Here is a 15,905-nt window from a genome sequence, read left to right on the forward strand (position 1 = left end):
CAGTTTACTGCTATTTACTAAATTTTTTTAGCATATTTCTAGACAACTAAAAATTGCATATTGTGCTGAAAATTGGAATTGTATAAACTAAGAATCAGCCATTGCTTATAGTACATTAACCTGCTGATTTTGTTTAAGCACATAACTGTATTGTTGATTAAATCATGTAATTCTATAAATTGCAAAAATTGGCCATTGATTCTATTCACCCCCCCCCCCTCTAGAGTTAATTCTTGGGCAACATTATGCACAATAAAAATTTGTCATTCGTTAATTTACAGAGAATGGGGTTTCATGGATCTTCAGTTTGTCATAATTGTTTTCAGGCAGAAGATAGCAATAACCATTTATTCTGTACTTGTGAGTATGCAGTTGATGTATGGAAACAAGTTGTTCTTTGGCTTCATATCACTGATATGCGATTTCAGGAGCTCAGTGTTTTTGTGGAGTGGATACTTCAGATTACTTAGGTTAAGGGATACAAGTCCAAGCTGTTAAAAGGACTCTTTGTTGTTTTTGTTTGGAAAATTTGGATGGAAAGGAATTCTGCATTACACAGTGGTTCTAAAGTTTCCTCTGCTGCTGCTGCTAAGGATATTGTTTGGGAAGTTTTAAACTTCTTCTCTCTTGGGATTGCTGATTTTCTAGCTATTTTTGATGTGGTGTAATGCATTATTGCTAGTTGTTACCTTGTTTTGGAAATGAATTAGATTCATTTCATGTTCTTGGTAAAGAGGGGTATGCCTCTCTATTGTATCCTGTACTATAACTCTTAATTTTGATTTTATAAAAACAATCCATTCAGGGAAAAAAAATATAAAAGGGGTATAATAGTAATTTGGTTATTATCCTTTTCTTTCTTTTCTCTTTTCTATTTTATCCAAACAGGAATATTATTATTCCTTTGTTTTTTCTCTTGTCTATCCAACATGAATATAAATTATACTTATCATTCCCTTTCTTTTCTTTTCTTTCATAACTAATGTTATCATTTCCTTTATTTTCTCTCGTGTATCAAAACGAAGCCTTAGGGTTGGACAAAGAGGACTTCGGTGGCACTATGGTGTGACTTGAAATCTACAACAAATCACTTCTCCTGCAAAAATAATTTTGTAATTATCGTTTATAATGTACTAACACACACTAAAATTATATAACAATAAATATTTCCAAATTAGAATTTTTTTTAATGATCATGTGATAAAATGAACAAAAAGTTTGAAATTGCAATGCCCTCTATATGGTTGGGCCACCCTACTTACTCGGGTGGGCTTTTTCGAACACCTCCATACCAGGTGTTTGGCGTGACACTGAATCAAGGATTGAGTATGGTTTTGATACTAACTGTAACAGGTGGACACTTGCCCATTTATTCAAAAACTTAAACTATTGGGTAGTGTTGCATACCCATCCATTTATACTCATCTCATTTCCCATCTGAATCCGATGTGGGACAAGTATCTCCTGTAACACTTACCAAAAGTTCGTCTCTTCTAACCTTTTTGTATTACAATTAGGGGTGGCAATAGGGGGAGAAAGATAAAAAGATAGAAAAAAGAGAAGTGGAGGAGAGATAAAAAAAAAAAAAAGAAAAAAGAATAGAGAGAGATAGAAATAGAAAATATTAATATTAATAATATTAGAACACCACCACTTGCATTAATATAATATTATTAAGGGAAAATATCACTTACCTACCTCGAGGTTAGGCCTAATTACAGGCGGTACCCTAACGTTTTAGAAATTACATAAACCTCCCCCCAATGTGACCGAAGTTAAATTCCAGTGGAATCCTTGTTAAATGACTAAAATACTCTTATTTTATCTATATATATATATATATATATATATATAACCAAATTATAAAATGACAAAACTATCCACTAAACTTTCTCTCTACATCTCTCTCCTCTTACCCCATATCTATTCATTTTCTCTCTATGTATATCACTACCTCCACTACACACCTTTGCCGCTCCAACCACCATCACCATCACCATCACCATCACCCACTACCTACCATCACCAAGCCCAACAGTATCACCATACTCCACCACCAAATAGTTAAATTCAGAAACCTCACAAAAAAGTTGAATTCACCTCTATCCCCATTGTCCACCACCAACACCGTTGACCACCAACCACAATCCACCACCTATCAAACCCCAACCTCACCTTTATTTCCATGGTCCACCACCACCACCACCAACCACCAACCACACTCACTTTGTCTCCATATCATAACATCTCACAAAACCTAAAATCAACACACAAGCCACAAATATACCAATTTTCGTTACCAATATAGGGGCGAGAGAATCAGAAACGGTTATTATTACCACCACGAAATACACCCATTCGATGGCAATTATAAAACCTAAAATCACAAAATCACCCTATTTTCAACTGTAATCGAACCAAGCATAACCCTCAATTATAATAATCGCAACAATTGCAATTCTTTTTCATCTCAGTTCTCTAGCTCGTCTACTATTTGCATCGCACCAAATTCTTCAGTCTTAGATTATATTTGCATCCACTAGAGGGTATGATTGCAGACGGCGGATCCGAGGAGGAGAAAGATTGCTCCGTCGGCGGCGAGGGACCCCATGGATTCTAGCGACCACGGCTTCCATAGATTTCAGGAAGTATGTTTATATGAATGGATCCGATCCTCTACTCATCAACCAGTATGTGTGTATATGTGTATATATATATATACCAGTATATATATAAATTATATATATAGAGTGAAAATATCTTTGTGATTGTCTTTGAGGGTATATGGGTAATGTTCAATTCAAAAGTATGGGTGAAAATGTCTTTGCAATTATAGGCAAGGTTAGATGTGGTATTTTATGCTTAAAATGGCTGACATCATAATTGACCGGCGTTGACCATCATCGGAAGTGGCAAACTGTTATTGTTATGGAAATTTAATTTCATACACTAAAATATTATAAACGAATCACACTAAAACTTTATATAAATATAATTGATAATTAAAGTAATTTTTGCAATGTTGGCCTTAAGGATTTCATGTAAAGGATAATCTAATTGTTTTGATGATTACAAACCATTAATGATGTTTAAAGTACTAATATTATCATTCAGTGTTGTATAGATGATAAATATTCAAGGGTAAACCTCAATGATGAGCTACAAAGTCTATTCCAAGCAATGTATTCAAAGTGATGAGCTATAAAGAATATCCCAAGCATTCCAAGCAATGGATACAAAGTAGCCTTAAAGTTACAAGAAATCAAAGCCATATCCAATCAAAGAAAACTCGGACTACAATGATCATTCAAGCATTTCAAAGAAAGAAAGCAAGTATTCATCAAGCCTAAACGATCATGGTCAAAGAATGAAAAAAAGGTTAGATAGAATGGTTAGAGCTTAGGACTTAATGTCAAAGTATATTTGAATATATTTTGAAGCTCAAAATTATAGGATCATGCATATTCACTCTAATTCAGTTTTCAAATGCCTAAAAATTGCTCATGAACTTCATATATACACTTACACATTAGCTCCACATGATAGAAAGTGCATATGACTCAATTCAATCCATATTTAGTCGTACACAGCAATGGAGCCGCCTTCATGAAGAGTAGAGCAGGCTCTTTTTACTCCAGTAGCCAATTTTTGGCATAAGAAGCTCACTTCCAGGTAGAGAACCGCCTCCCAAAATTGGGAGCAGCCTCCATGAAGATAGAACTGCCTCCATAAAAAATAGAGCCGGCTCTCTCAAGGCAAAGGGAGCTGCCTCTCTTTAGGATAGAACTGCCTCCCTCTCTCTCTATCAAATTCAAATTCAACGGATATCTTTGCATTTAATGTCTCCAACCACCTCTAACAGCTATATTGAGCTTTGAATTTCTATAAATACAGAGGGCTAGTCTGCTGAATATTTACACCACTTGAAAGAGCATTCAAGAAGAGCATTCACGAGCTATAAATATTTTCCCTTAAGCATTTATTTATATCACTACATTCTCTCACATCATCTTAGAACTTGAGCTTCATTTATATTCTTATCTACTCTAATTGTGAGCTGAAATTGTACATCTTTTCTTTGAGAGAGAAATAATCTTGTATTTCACTTATATTACTTCAAACTTGAAAGGGTTAGTGTGACCCAAAAGAAGCCTAGGAGAAGGGTGTTCTCCTAGCAAGGAAGAAAATCAAGGTCTTGCTTCATTTGAAGGTTTGCTCTTCACCATTAAGGAGAAGCTCTAGTGAACTTGGGAAGTCTCAAGGGGGATTTTGAGCCGAGGAGCAAGAGCTTCCGAACCTCACTAAATCGCCGAGTCATTGTTTTCAGTTTCTTACCTTTATCTCTTTTATACTTGTGCTATATATTGCTTAACTATCTCAATTGATTATTGCATGATAGTTAGTTAGAAATATATTTTTTTTTAAATTGCAAAAATTGGCCATTGACTCTATTCACCCCCCTTTAGAGTCAATTAGTGGTTAACAATAGAAATTAAATCAATAAGAATATGGTAGTTTTGCATGATATTAGTTGCATGCAAATATATATATATAGACACACAATTTAAATATAATTGTTACATATAAAAGACAATAAAATAAATAAAATATAAAAGTAAAGTTAAAGAAAGACTGGCCAGATATAGAGAGGCACGTGATAAACACGCTAACCTAAAGTTGATAGCCTTCCCTTTCGTGTAGGTGCGGACGATGCTAGTCAACTCCAAGATTCAACTCAATCAGCTCTCAGCGGTGCCTCCTCAATGTGCATGACCACAAGAAGGCAAAAGGACCAAGTCTCCAATGTTGAGTTGCCCAAAATATTGAAATATAGGTAAAATGTATGAAAGATATCGATATGATAATCACTGAAAAATAATACGCAAATATGATAGAGCATATTGGTATATCCCTTTAAGTGCATCCCGTTCCTCCTCAAAGAAGCCAAAACGGCTAACTCTTTATTTGCTATAATAAAAACCCAATAAATTCTATATGTTATAGTATAACGTTCATGTAAATTAATTCTGTAAATTAAAATATAAAATTCAAATAATGAACTTAAATAATAAAAGGGATATTGAAATATTTTAAACAAGTTTTAAAATCTTTTAAAAAATCTCAACAATCCCCTATAAGATTTTAAAACTTTTTAAAATCATAAATGTGTATATAATATATAAAAATAATAAGGGCAACATGATACTATGCAATGGGTGTAGGTGCTTTCTGAGTTTGAACCTTCACTTAGTGTAATTGTCTCCATTTGAAGAACTAGAATGAACTATGTCTTGAATTCGGCCCTTTGAACCAAACTTCAACACATTACACACATAATATCGATAAGAAACTTCGGTCAAGCGGGGTAGCGCTATTAATGGCCACACGCTGATATCTTGATTCTCATGAGAATTACTAGAGAATAGCCCAATTCTCATAGTTGCCGCCTCACGACGGCTCTCACTTAGGTGAATCCTCCAAAGGTACATGTGACCTATACCCTGCAAGAGTATGCTTGCCTTGGAATCATTCAGGGTAGAGCCCTTCCTTAACGTCATATCACAACACTGATGCCATAGGGATGAAAATGAAAGAATCTCCTCGAGAAACCTCCTAATAAAATAGTGTTGTCAATGAGTCACGTAGTGCAAATTGTTTCTACCCATTGAACCTTTCATTATGTGATTAAATCACCAATCAGAAGGTTAGGTTACCTCCGTAGGTGACTCCCTTGGGGCTTAAGCCCATCCCCATTGACATATCTAGGACAATCTTCCTAGAAAGACCCTTGGTCAGCTGATCAACTACATTTTTCTTAGATCTTACAAAGTCTAATGAGATCACATGCCTACTCAATAGGCTTTTCACGGATTTATATCTCACTTGTATATGTCTATTTGCCTTCTTGTTTGTATGTGATTGATTCAACAAATCAATAGCCGCCTTACAATCACAATGTATTGATATTGTAGGCATAGGCTTATCTACTAAAGGTAGATCTAGTAATAGCCCTTTGATCCATTCAGCCTCGCTACAAGTAGTATCTAAGGCTATGAGTTCAGATTCTATAGTACTCCTCGAGATAATAGTTTGTTTCTTAGAACTCCAAGATATAGTGGCTCCTCCAAGAAGAAATAAATAACCACTAGTTGATTTTACTTCTAGATTATCAGTTATCCAATTTGCATCACTATATCCTTCCACCACATTTGGAAAACCTTTATAGCACAAGGAATAATCTATGGTAGTCTTGAGATATTTAAATACTATATCTATCGCCATCTAATGATCCTTACTTGGATTATCCGTATATCTACTAAGTCTACCAACAACATAGGCAACATCAGGCCTAGTTTTATTTGCCAAGTATAAAAGAGAGCCTATAGCTTGAGAATATTTTAATTGAGATATAGGTTTGCTTTTATTCTTCTTCAAGGGTACATTTGGATCATATGGTGTCAAGACTTTATAACACTTGGTGTAGTTAAATCTCATTAACATATTCTCAATCGTACTAGATTGATTAAGGGTGATACCTCGAGAAGTTCTTTCCAATTTCATACCTAAGATTACTGATGCCTCTCCTAAATTCTTTATTTCAAAATTCATTGAGAGGTAGGACTTTATATCACATACAATTTCTAAGTTTGACCCCAAAATTAATATGTCATCCACATATAAACATAATATAACATTTTCTCCATTATTCTCCTTATAATATACACATTTATCATTATCATTAATCTTAAATCCATAATCTAAAATTACTTTGTCAAACTTCTCATGCCATTGTTTAGTAGCTTTCTTAAGACCATATAAGGACTTAACTAATTTACATACCTTATTATCTTGTCCTTTTACTATAAATCCCTCGGGTTGCTCCATATATATTTCTTCATCCAAACAACCATTTTAAAATGCAGTTTTAACATCCATTTGATGCACAACTAAGTTATGGATAGAGGCTAAAGCTATTAGTATTCTAATGGATGTGATATTAGTCACAGGGGAATATGTGTCAAAATAATATATTCCTTTCTTTTGGGTGAAACCTTAAGCTACTAGTCGAGCCTTATACTTATCTATACTTCCATCGGGCTTTAACTTCCTTTTGAAAAACCACTTACAACCTATAGCCTTATTACCAAGAGGTAAATCGGTTAAGACCCAAGTGTTATTATGTAATATAGATTGAAACTCATCATTTATAGCTTCCTTCCAAAAAGGAGCATCTAAAGATGACTTTGCTTCTTTATATGTAGTTGGATCACTCTCGACTAGGTGTGTAAAAAGGCTATCTTTAAAGTTCGTTTTTACTCTATGTCTCTTACTTTTTCTAAGTTCTTGTGGTTGAGAATCTTCCACTAATGGTGTACTAGTAGAAGATGCTAAATAACTATAATAGGCTGAAGATCTATCAACTATTTGACTTGGTATTCTAGACTTATAAGGAAATATATCGTCAAATTAGGTAGCATCTCTAGATTCTATTATTGAATTTTTTGCTATATCACTAACTTCAGAGTTAAATACTAAGAATCTATTGGTACTACTACATTGAGCATATTCTATAAAGATGGCATCTATGATTTTTGGTCCTATTTTCTTTCTTTTTGGCTCGGGTAGGTGTACTTTAGCTAGACACCCCCACACTTTTAGGATTTGAAGATTAGGTACTCTACCTTTCCATAACTCATATGGAGTTCTATCATTAAGTTGGACAGTTACTCAATTGAATATGAAACATGCGGCGAGCATAGGTTCCCCCTACAAATTCTCGAGTACACTACTACTTAATAACATTGAGTTAACCATGTCCATGAGAGTTCTATTTTTCCTTTTGGCTACTCCATTTGATTGAGGTGAATATGGAGGAGTTACTTCATGCATAATTCCATGTTCCTCACAAAAGTCTCTAAGTTTGTTCCAAGAATATTCTCCTCCTCTGTCGGACCTCAATCTTTTAATATTTTTTTCCAATTGATTTTCTACTTCACTCTTGTAAACTCTAAATCTATCAAAAACCTCATCCTTAGTCTTTATCAAATATACATAACAATACTTAGAAAAATCATCAATAAAAGTCACAAAGTATTTATTGCCACCCCTAGTTGGCGGTCTATTGGAATCACACACATCACTATGTATAAGTTTTAGAATTTTTGTATTCCTCATAACTACTTTGTGAGGTTTCCTAGGTTGTTTGACTTGTACACATATCTCACACTTATGTCTAAAATCTACCTTGGACTTTGGGAGTAAATTAAGATCCATCAATTTTTTAATTTTCTTCAAACTAACGTGTCCAAGTCTTCCATGCCAAACATCACAAAATTCAACGCTATAAACTTGTGGAGAGATTCCATTCACATCGAAAATAAAATTCAACTTAAATAATCCCTCACTAATATAACCTTTACTCACAAAAACTTTGTTCTTTGTGATTACAACTCTATTTGACTCTATTACAATTTTTAACCCTTGTTGAACTAAAGAAGGTCCACTAACTAAATTTTTTCTCACTTCGGGTACATATTGCACATCCTTTAAAGTTAGAATCTTCCCAGAGGTCATCTTTAATTCCACGTCTCCAATTCCATAAATTTGTGGGATAGAATTATTTCCTAAGGTTACACTTCCACCATTAAATTTTTGATAAGTCTTAAAACAATCACTACTAAAGCATACATGTACATTTGCCCCCGAGTCTAACCACCAATCAATGTTATCATAGGTAAGATTAATCGAATGATTAAATCCTAAGGCGATCTTGCTAGAGTTTCCCATCTCTATCATCGTCATTATATTATAAACCTCAAACAGAATTGGATATCAAGTCTACTTACGTGAAAGTTGTAGGGTCAATTTCTTATTGAGATTAAAGTCACTATAAATTTTTTAACAAAATATAAATCTGCAGATCGTCTAATTAAAGCAAAAGGATGCACAATATAAAATATACAATTTAAAATAAGAATATTAACTTTTCACGCTTAAAACAGTTTCAATACTAAAGCAGTTTCAATACAACAATTTAAATGTCCAAAAAAAACTGATTTCAATAAATTGACTTAAACTGTTTTCTAATAATAACCTGATCTGGTTTTTTTTTTTTTTTTTTTTTTTTTTTTTTTAAATAAACTGCCTTATATATAACTCAATGCTAAAACAATTTTAAAAACACCAATTTAAATTCAAAAGTGCTGAAAAACTATTTTCTCAATAAATTATTTCGTTTTGAAAATTGAACCCTTTCCAAAAAAATTGACTTTCTTATAAAACAAATTATAAATTAAATAAAGTTGAAACTGTTGTATATTTTAATAAATTGAACTCGCCAAACAGAATCATTATTTATTTATTTATTTTTAATATTATAAAACAAATTGTAATTTTAATTTTCAAAAACAAAAAAACAAAACACGTTTTGTTTTTTTGTTTTTGAAAATTAAAATTACAATTCGTTTTGTTCAAAATAAAAAAAGATTTAGTTCTTTTAATTAGGCAATATGTCAAGAAGCTATTTAGAGAGGATATCAACTTTAGACTGTTATGGAAATTTAATTTCATGCACAAAAAATTATAAACGAATCACAATAAAACTTTATATAATTATAATTGATAATTAAAGTAAGTTTTGAAGAAATTAAATCAATAAGAATATGGTAGTTTTGTATGATATTAGTTACATGCAAATATATATATAGACATACAATTTAAATATAATTGTTACGTATAAAACGTAATAAAATAAAATATAAAAGTAAAGTTAAAGAAAGACTGGTCTAATATAGAGAGGAACATGATAAACACGTTGACCTAAAGTAGATAGCCCTCCCCTACGTGCAGATGCAGACGGTGCTAGTCAACTCCAAAATACAACCCAATCAGCTTTTAACGGCGCCTCCTCTATGTGCACGACCACAGGAAGGCAAAAAGACCAAGTCTCCAATGTCGAGTTACCCAAAATATTGAAATATAGGTAAAATATATGAAAGATATCGATATGATAATTACTGAAAAACAATACGTAAATATGATAGAGCAGATTGGTATATCCCTTTGAGTGCATCCCATTGCCATATATATAGGCCTCCTCAAAGAAACCAAAACAGCTAACTCTTTATGTGATACCCCTCGTTTTTAGAGCCACGGGTGATTAAGTCTGAGCACAGATCCGAGGGATACCAAACAATTAAGTATATAAACAAGCATTTGAATACAAAAAGAATAATAAATAAATAAATAAATAATAAGCTGAAGGAAACTAAATATTAAATCCTTATTTTAAAATCCTCAAATAAATAATAATTAAAAATCCTACACTAAAATCCTCCAATCCTCTGATATCAGTAATTAATTAAAACTATAACTTGGGAATCTATATTGTGGACCCCTAATAATATCCTAACTGAAATAACTGAATTGGAATAAAACTAATAATTAAACCATGAAGAAGAGTCCTACGTAGAGTCGAAAGAGTGAATGACTGTCTCTGTTCGGCACGTACAATCTCTAAGACTAAAACTAACGAGTACCTGAAAAATAATGGTGGGTCAGGCCCACAAACAAGTTCTAATCTACTACATCCCAAATAGAGACCCGATACACGTACACATCCTAATTAATTCAACAGTAACTAAATAGTCCATAAATAGATATATACACACTAAAGGAACCTCACTAGACTATAAAGTTGTCTCAACCTAAATAGTAGGCAACATGCAAAACGCACATATAGTGGGCATGAGTACCTAGACCTCTTAGGGAACACAACTACACTATATCTAGCTACACATCCCTGGCAATATACGCACCCTAACCACTGATCCTGAGACTCAAGCTCATATCATGGCGTATAATAATATATGTAAAATCCGTCCTATCCAACCATCAAAATAAACTATCCAATTATTATTTTAATAATATGTCATCCAACTGTTCCATTGACCTGACATGAATAAGTAGGACTTAACACTATGGTCAATCCGTTCCCTTATTAAAAATAGGTAGGACTTAACTCTTAAGTTAATCCATCCCTAATATGCCCCCATCCCATAATAGTGCATTAATCCATATCATAACCAAATAAAAGTTTCTAACCTAAGGATAATATAAATAATATCTAATATTCCAAATACGCATGATATAAATCATATACACATCATTTGCATTTACTTGAGCAAAAACATCAATTCTAAGTAGCATGCATTTAATTTACATCACATAATATTAAAATGCATCTCAACTAACTTGTACATCTCCATGTTCGAATTAAATTAATTTAAATCTAAATAATTGATTAAAATAATATAATCCAACAATATCTAATTAATTTATCCTTTTAAAATTAATTACATTCCATACTTAAGCATTTAAACTTAAATTATGCATTCTAATTCTTAATGAATCTAATTAAATTAAATAAATATTTAATTCAGATTCATCAATCAACAATACTAATATTAATTTAATATTCTTGCATTAATTAGATTCACATACAATTTATTTAATGCAAAACTAATACTGTTGTATCAAACTGAGTTATACTTTATACAAATTTCTTTCTGCGTGTACACTTTATGAATAAAACAAATTTCAATTATAATTATATTATAAACTAGTTTATGTTAAAGTCATATCTTGCTGCAAACTGATTGTTGCTTACAATTAATGCGTAGAATTCTAGAATGCAAAAATGACCAAAACTGATGGTTGCTTCCTCGTTCGACGTGCCGAATTTACAAAGAAAATTTAGTTTTGAATTCTTATATACTTCATTCATAAACTGATTAATGGAAACATATATAGTTGACCTCGTTCGGCGTGTATACAAGGAACCACACAAATTTCGTATATATATATAACTGGTTCATGCCAATTTGATTCATGCTAATGCTAAAAGATATTCCTCGTTCTGCGTGCATAAAGGGAAAATAAATCTGATTTCATCTAAGCAAACTGTTTCATGCTAAAACCCATAATATATTACAACACATGATTAAAGCACAAAATATATTACAACACATGAAAGTTTAATTTATCAAAATATGAAAATTATCCCAAACCCAATACTAAAACATATGAATTGAAATTTCCAAATAAATCCATGTAATTAGATTCAATTAATTTATTTGAAGAACTTAAAATTAATCTAACATGCATAGAGTATGAATGAAAGAAGAAGAGAAGAAATAAAACTTGCCTTTAGGGATTTGATAAAAAAAATCCTAACCTCCTTCTTCATTTTTCTCTTCCTTTATCTTCCTTCTTTCTCTCTCTAAAATATATTACGTGATTATTTTCTAACCTATAGCTACGTATTTACAGGCTAAATAAAATAACCTAATCATTTTCTCAATCCAAGTCAAACTAATAATAAAATAAAATAAAATAAAATTTAAATACTAAAAAGGTAACTAAAATATATTTTACATATAATCTATGTGTAATCCTTTTTATATATAAAATATAAATATACACATCACATTATTACTAAAGGACTTTCCTTATATATATATATATATATTTATTTATTTATTATATATACATATACAACTATCATGGGTAATTATCCGTACCCATTAAACCCCTTATCCAAGTAGTCCATGGGACCCAATTGATTGGTTCATTACTACTATCCATATCCAATTCCTCAAAATATAAAAATAAAAATAAAAATAAAAGAATTAAATTCCTAAACAAATACACATTAATAATTAAATCAATTAAACGAGTCAACAATTAGCCAAGAAATCAAATAAATAATTAAAATGCAATTAAAATAATTAAAATAATACCGAGACTATCCTTTTGAAATTAGGGGTATTACACTTTATTTGCTATAATAAAAACCCAATAAATTTCATGTAAATTAATTTCGTAAGTTACAATAAAAAATTTAAATAATGAAATTAAATAATACAGGGATATTGAAATGTTTTAAACGAGTTTTTAAAATCTTTAAAAAAATCTCAATAGTTATAACGGAGCTAACTTTGAGGGAGATTTCTGTAATTTTTAAAATGTTAAGGGGTACCGTCTATAATTAGGCCTAACCTCGAGGGAAGTAAGTGATATTTTCCCATATTATTACTATTATAATTGTTGAATAACAAAAAAAATAAATAAATAAAATTTACATTAATTTTTTGATTTCAAGTGTTACAATTTTTTTTTTCTTTTTTATGACCAAAAAAGGAGAGAAAACAAAGGAGAGAGAAAAAGAGAGAAGGGAGAGAAAATAAAAATAGGATTTTGTTTGAACGGGTTAAATGAGTACCCACTTTTAACTTACCATTGACCATTGAATTGCATAGGTACCCATTTTTTACCTATTACTGACTCATTCACTTAAATTCGAATACCCAAATGATTTAATTTTATTGGGTGGGCTTGGGCGGTTTAATGGGTTTGGACATAAATTGCCACCCCTAATCACAATAAACAAAATTGAATTATGATTCCTAGATATTAAAATTCAACCCTTAGGCTTGACAAGTTAGTATATATCATATTATAGAATTTTTTTTTTTTTTTTTCCCTAGTTGGAACTCACACATATTACCTTCACTGAGGTTCGAATCCTTAACCTCTCTTTGAGAAGTAGGAGCCTTGTACCGCTAGGCCACCTATTGGTTATTATAGAAAATTTGTGATTATGAAAATGAAATGGATGAAAGAAGAGTGCTAGTTGGCTTACTTAATTGGTATGATATATAGATACATTCAGAATATTAATTTATTTTGTCTTGAACTTCAAAATTTCTTTTTGCATCATATTATAATTGTTAATTATTTGCTTAAATATAATTAATTTAGCTTCTTTTTTTTTCTACAAAATTATATCTTGATTTTATTACTAATCAATCAGTTTTTTAAAATTTTGTTTTGGGTATAATAACTCCTTGACAATTGATAAATTAGAGTTACATACAATTAACAAGATATGTGATATTATTGAAAAGTTTCTTTAAAATTTGATGCTATAGTAAATTATTGGTCCGTTTTCATTTATATCCACATAAATAATTGGAAATAGACCAAAGGCATTGTTTTTGTATATAAAGAAATATATATATGATAAGCGCTAAAATGTTATACATTTGAGCCCTTAACTTGCATATTTTATTCTCTTGGTAATGGTTTTATTTGTGATTTTATGTTGTTTTAGTGTATTTTGTATTTTTAGACCCTTAATTATAAAGTCAGTTAAAACAATGGGTTTTGTGCATTAAAGATGATATCAAAAAGATTAGGGGAAGATCACACTCATTGGGCTGAGACATGATGAAGATCCAAGTTCAATTAGATATGGAGAAGAGTCCAAAAGAAGTCACAAGCTGATGAGCATGGAAACAAGAAGAAAAGGAATAATCTTTCTCCAACTAGGAAATTCTTTCTTGATTTAGAAACTGGACCTGTTTTGGTATTCCGGCAGTATCTCCTTGTGTGAGTGTCAAAATGGCTCAAATTCTTATATATTGAAAGGAAATTTGAAGCTCTACAACTTTGTATTTCACGAAAATTTCGTGAAAATGAAGTTTACTATGTTAAAACTGGGCTGTAAGCCTAGATGGGTAAGGATTATGGCCCATGAGTGTATTAGTGTTATATATATATATATATATATATATATATATATATATATATATATATTAATGTGTGTATATATGTGTGTGCTGTGGGTGGGTGCTAGTTGCCGGCAATACTACCTTACTGACGAGTAAGTGTGGGCGGGCTCTAGACACTGTCATGATACCATACATTTGAGTATGTTGTGGGCGGGTTCTAGTTGCTATTCATTATTTTGGAGTTCTTTTGGTGATTATTTTTGGATTCGTATGTTGATTCAGTTGGTGATGTGTTTCACGATTCGGTAGTTCCATGTTCTTTTATTTGATCTTACGATTTTTGAAGTTGTCCTTTGAGACTTGTTGAGGTGCTTCTGGATGTGACTTTGTGTTTGGTCCTGGTTTGTTTCTCCTTAGAAGGTGTTCTGATTTCGGGGACAAAATCTCTTTAAGGAGGGTAGGTTGTGATGACCGTGTCATTTTTTTCTTTCTCTAGCATTTTTCTTTCTTTTTATTTATTTTATTTTATTTATTTATTATTTCTTTTCTTGTTACCTTAGGGTTTTGTAGGACCCAAGGTAGGGTTTGGTGTCCGAAATTGATTTTCGACATTTCATGCATTCACTTTAATTTATTTTATTGTTATTGCATAGTTTAATTGTGTAACAAAGCATGCTAGCTTATTTTCATTTCTTGGGGGTATAACTGCATTATTTCTTTGGGAGACATTTTCAGTTTCGGGGTTACTTGTGCGATTATCTTTTTAGAGTATTTTTTTATTTAGGGGCCTTTTGTAATTATTTTAGAAAGATATATTGTTCAAGGACCTTTTTGTAATTTTAAAAAAGTGTGACACGTGTCATTCTCTCATTGGACCATGTGTTGATTAATGATTGGTGACATGTGGAGGGTTTGGATGATGCCAAGTGTAGGGTGGATTTAATGTATTGTGAGGATGCCTTGGATTGTGACAAATTGAGGGTTGTGATTAGAATATTTGTGTGAGAGGTAGTGCTAGCATAGTTAAAGTGATTTTGTATATCACAAAGTGGATTTTCTAGACTTTTCTTCTTACACTTCATCTTCCTCCTCTCATCTTCTCTCTTGGCCACCACTAAAGATCACCTTAGACCTTGAATTAACCTACCTTCCCCACATATTTTGGCTTAACCCTTGTAAGATAAAAGCTTCCTTACACTTTCCACTACAACACCATTCTCTTGGATTTCATTTTGCACACCTTTCTTTTGATTTCTAGAGATTCTTTTCTCTAGTTAGGTAGGGGGTGTACTATGTTTATAATCTTAATGTTTTATTATGTTTTTGAAGTCT

Source organism: Cornus florida, unplaced genomic scaffold (assembly GCF_030987335.1).
Source record: "Cornus florida cultivar Cherokee Brave unplaced genomic scaffold, ASM3098733v1 CherokeeBrave_3.0.0_Hap2_Chr06, whole genome shotgun sequence".
NCBI classification, from domain to species: domain Eukaryota; kingdom Viridiplantae; phylum Streptophyta; class Magnoliopsida; order Cornales; family Cornaceae; genus Cornus; species Cornus florida.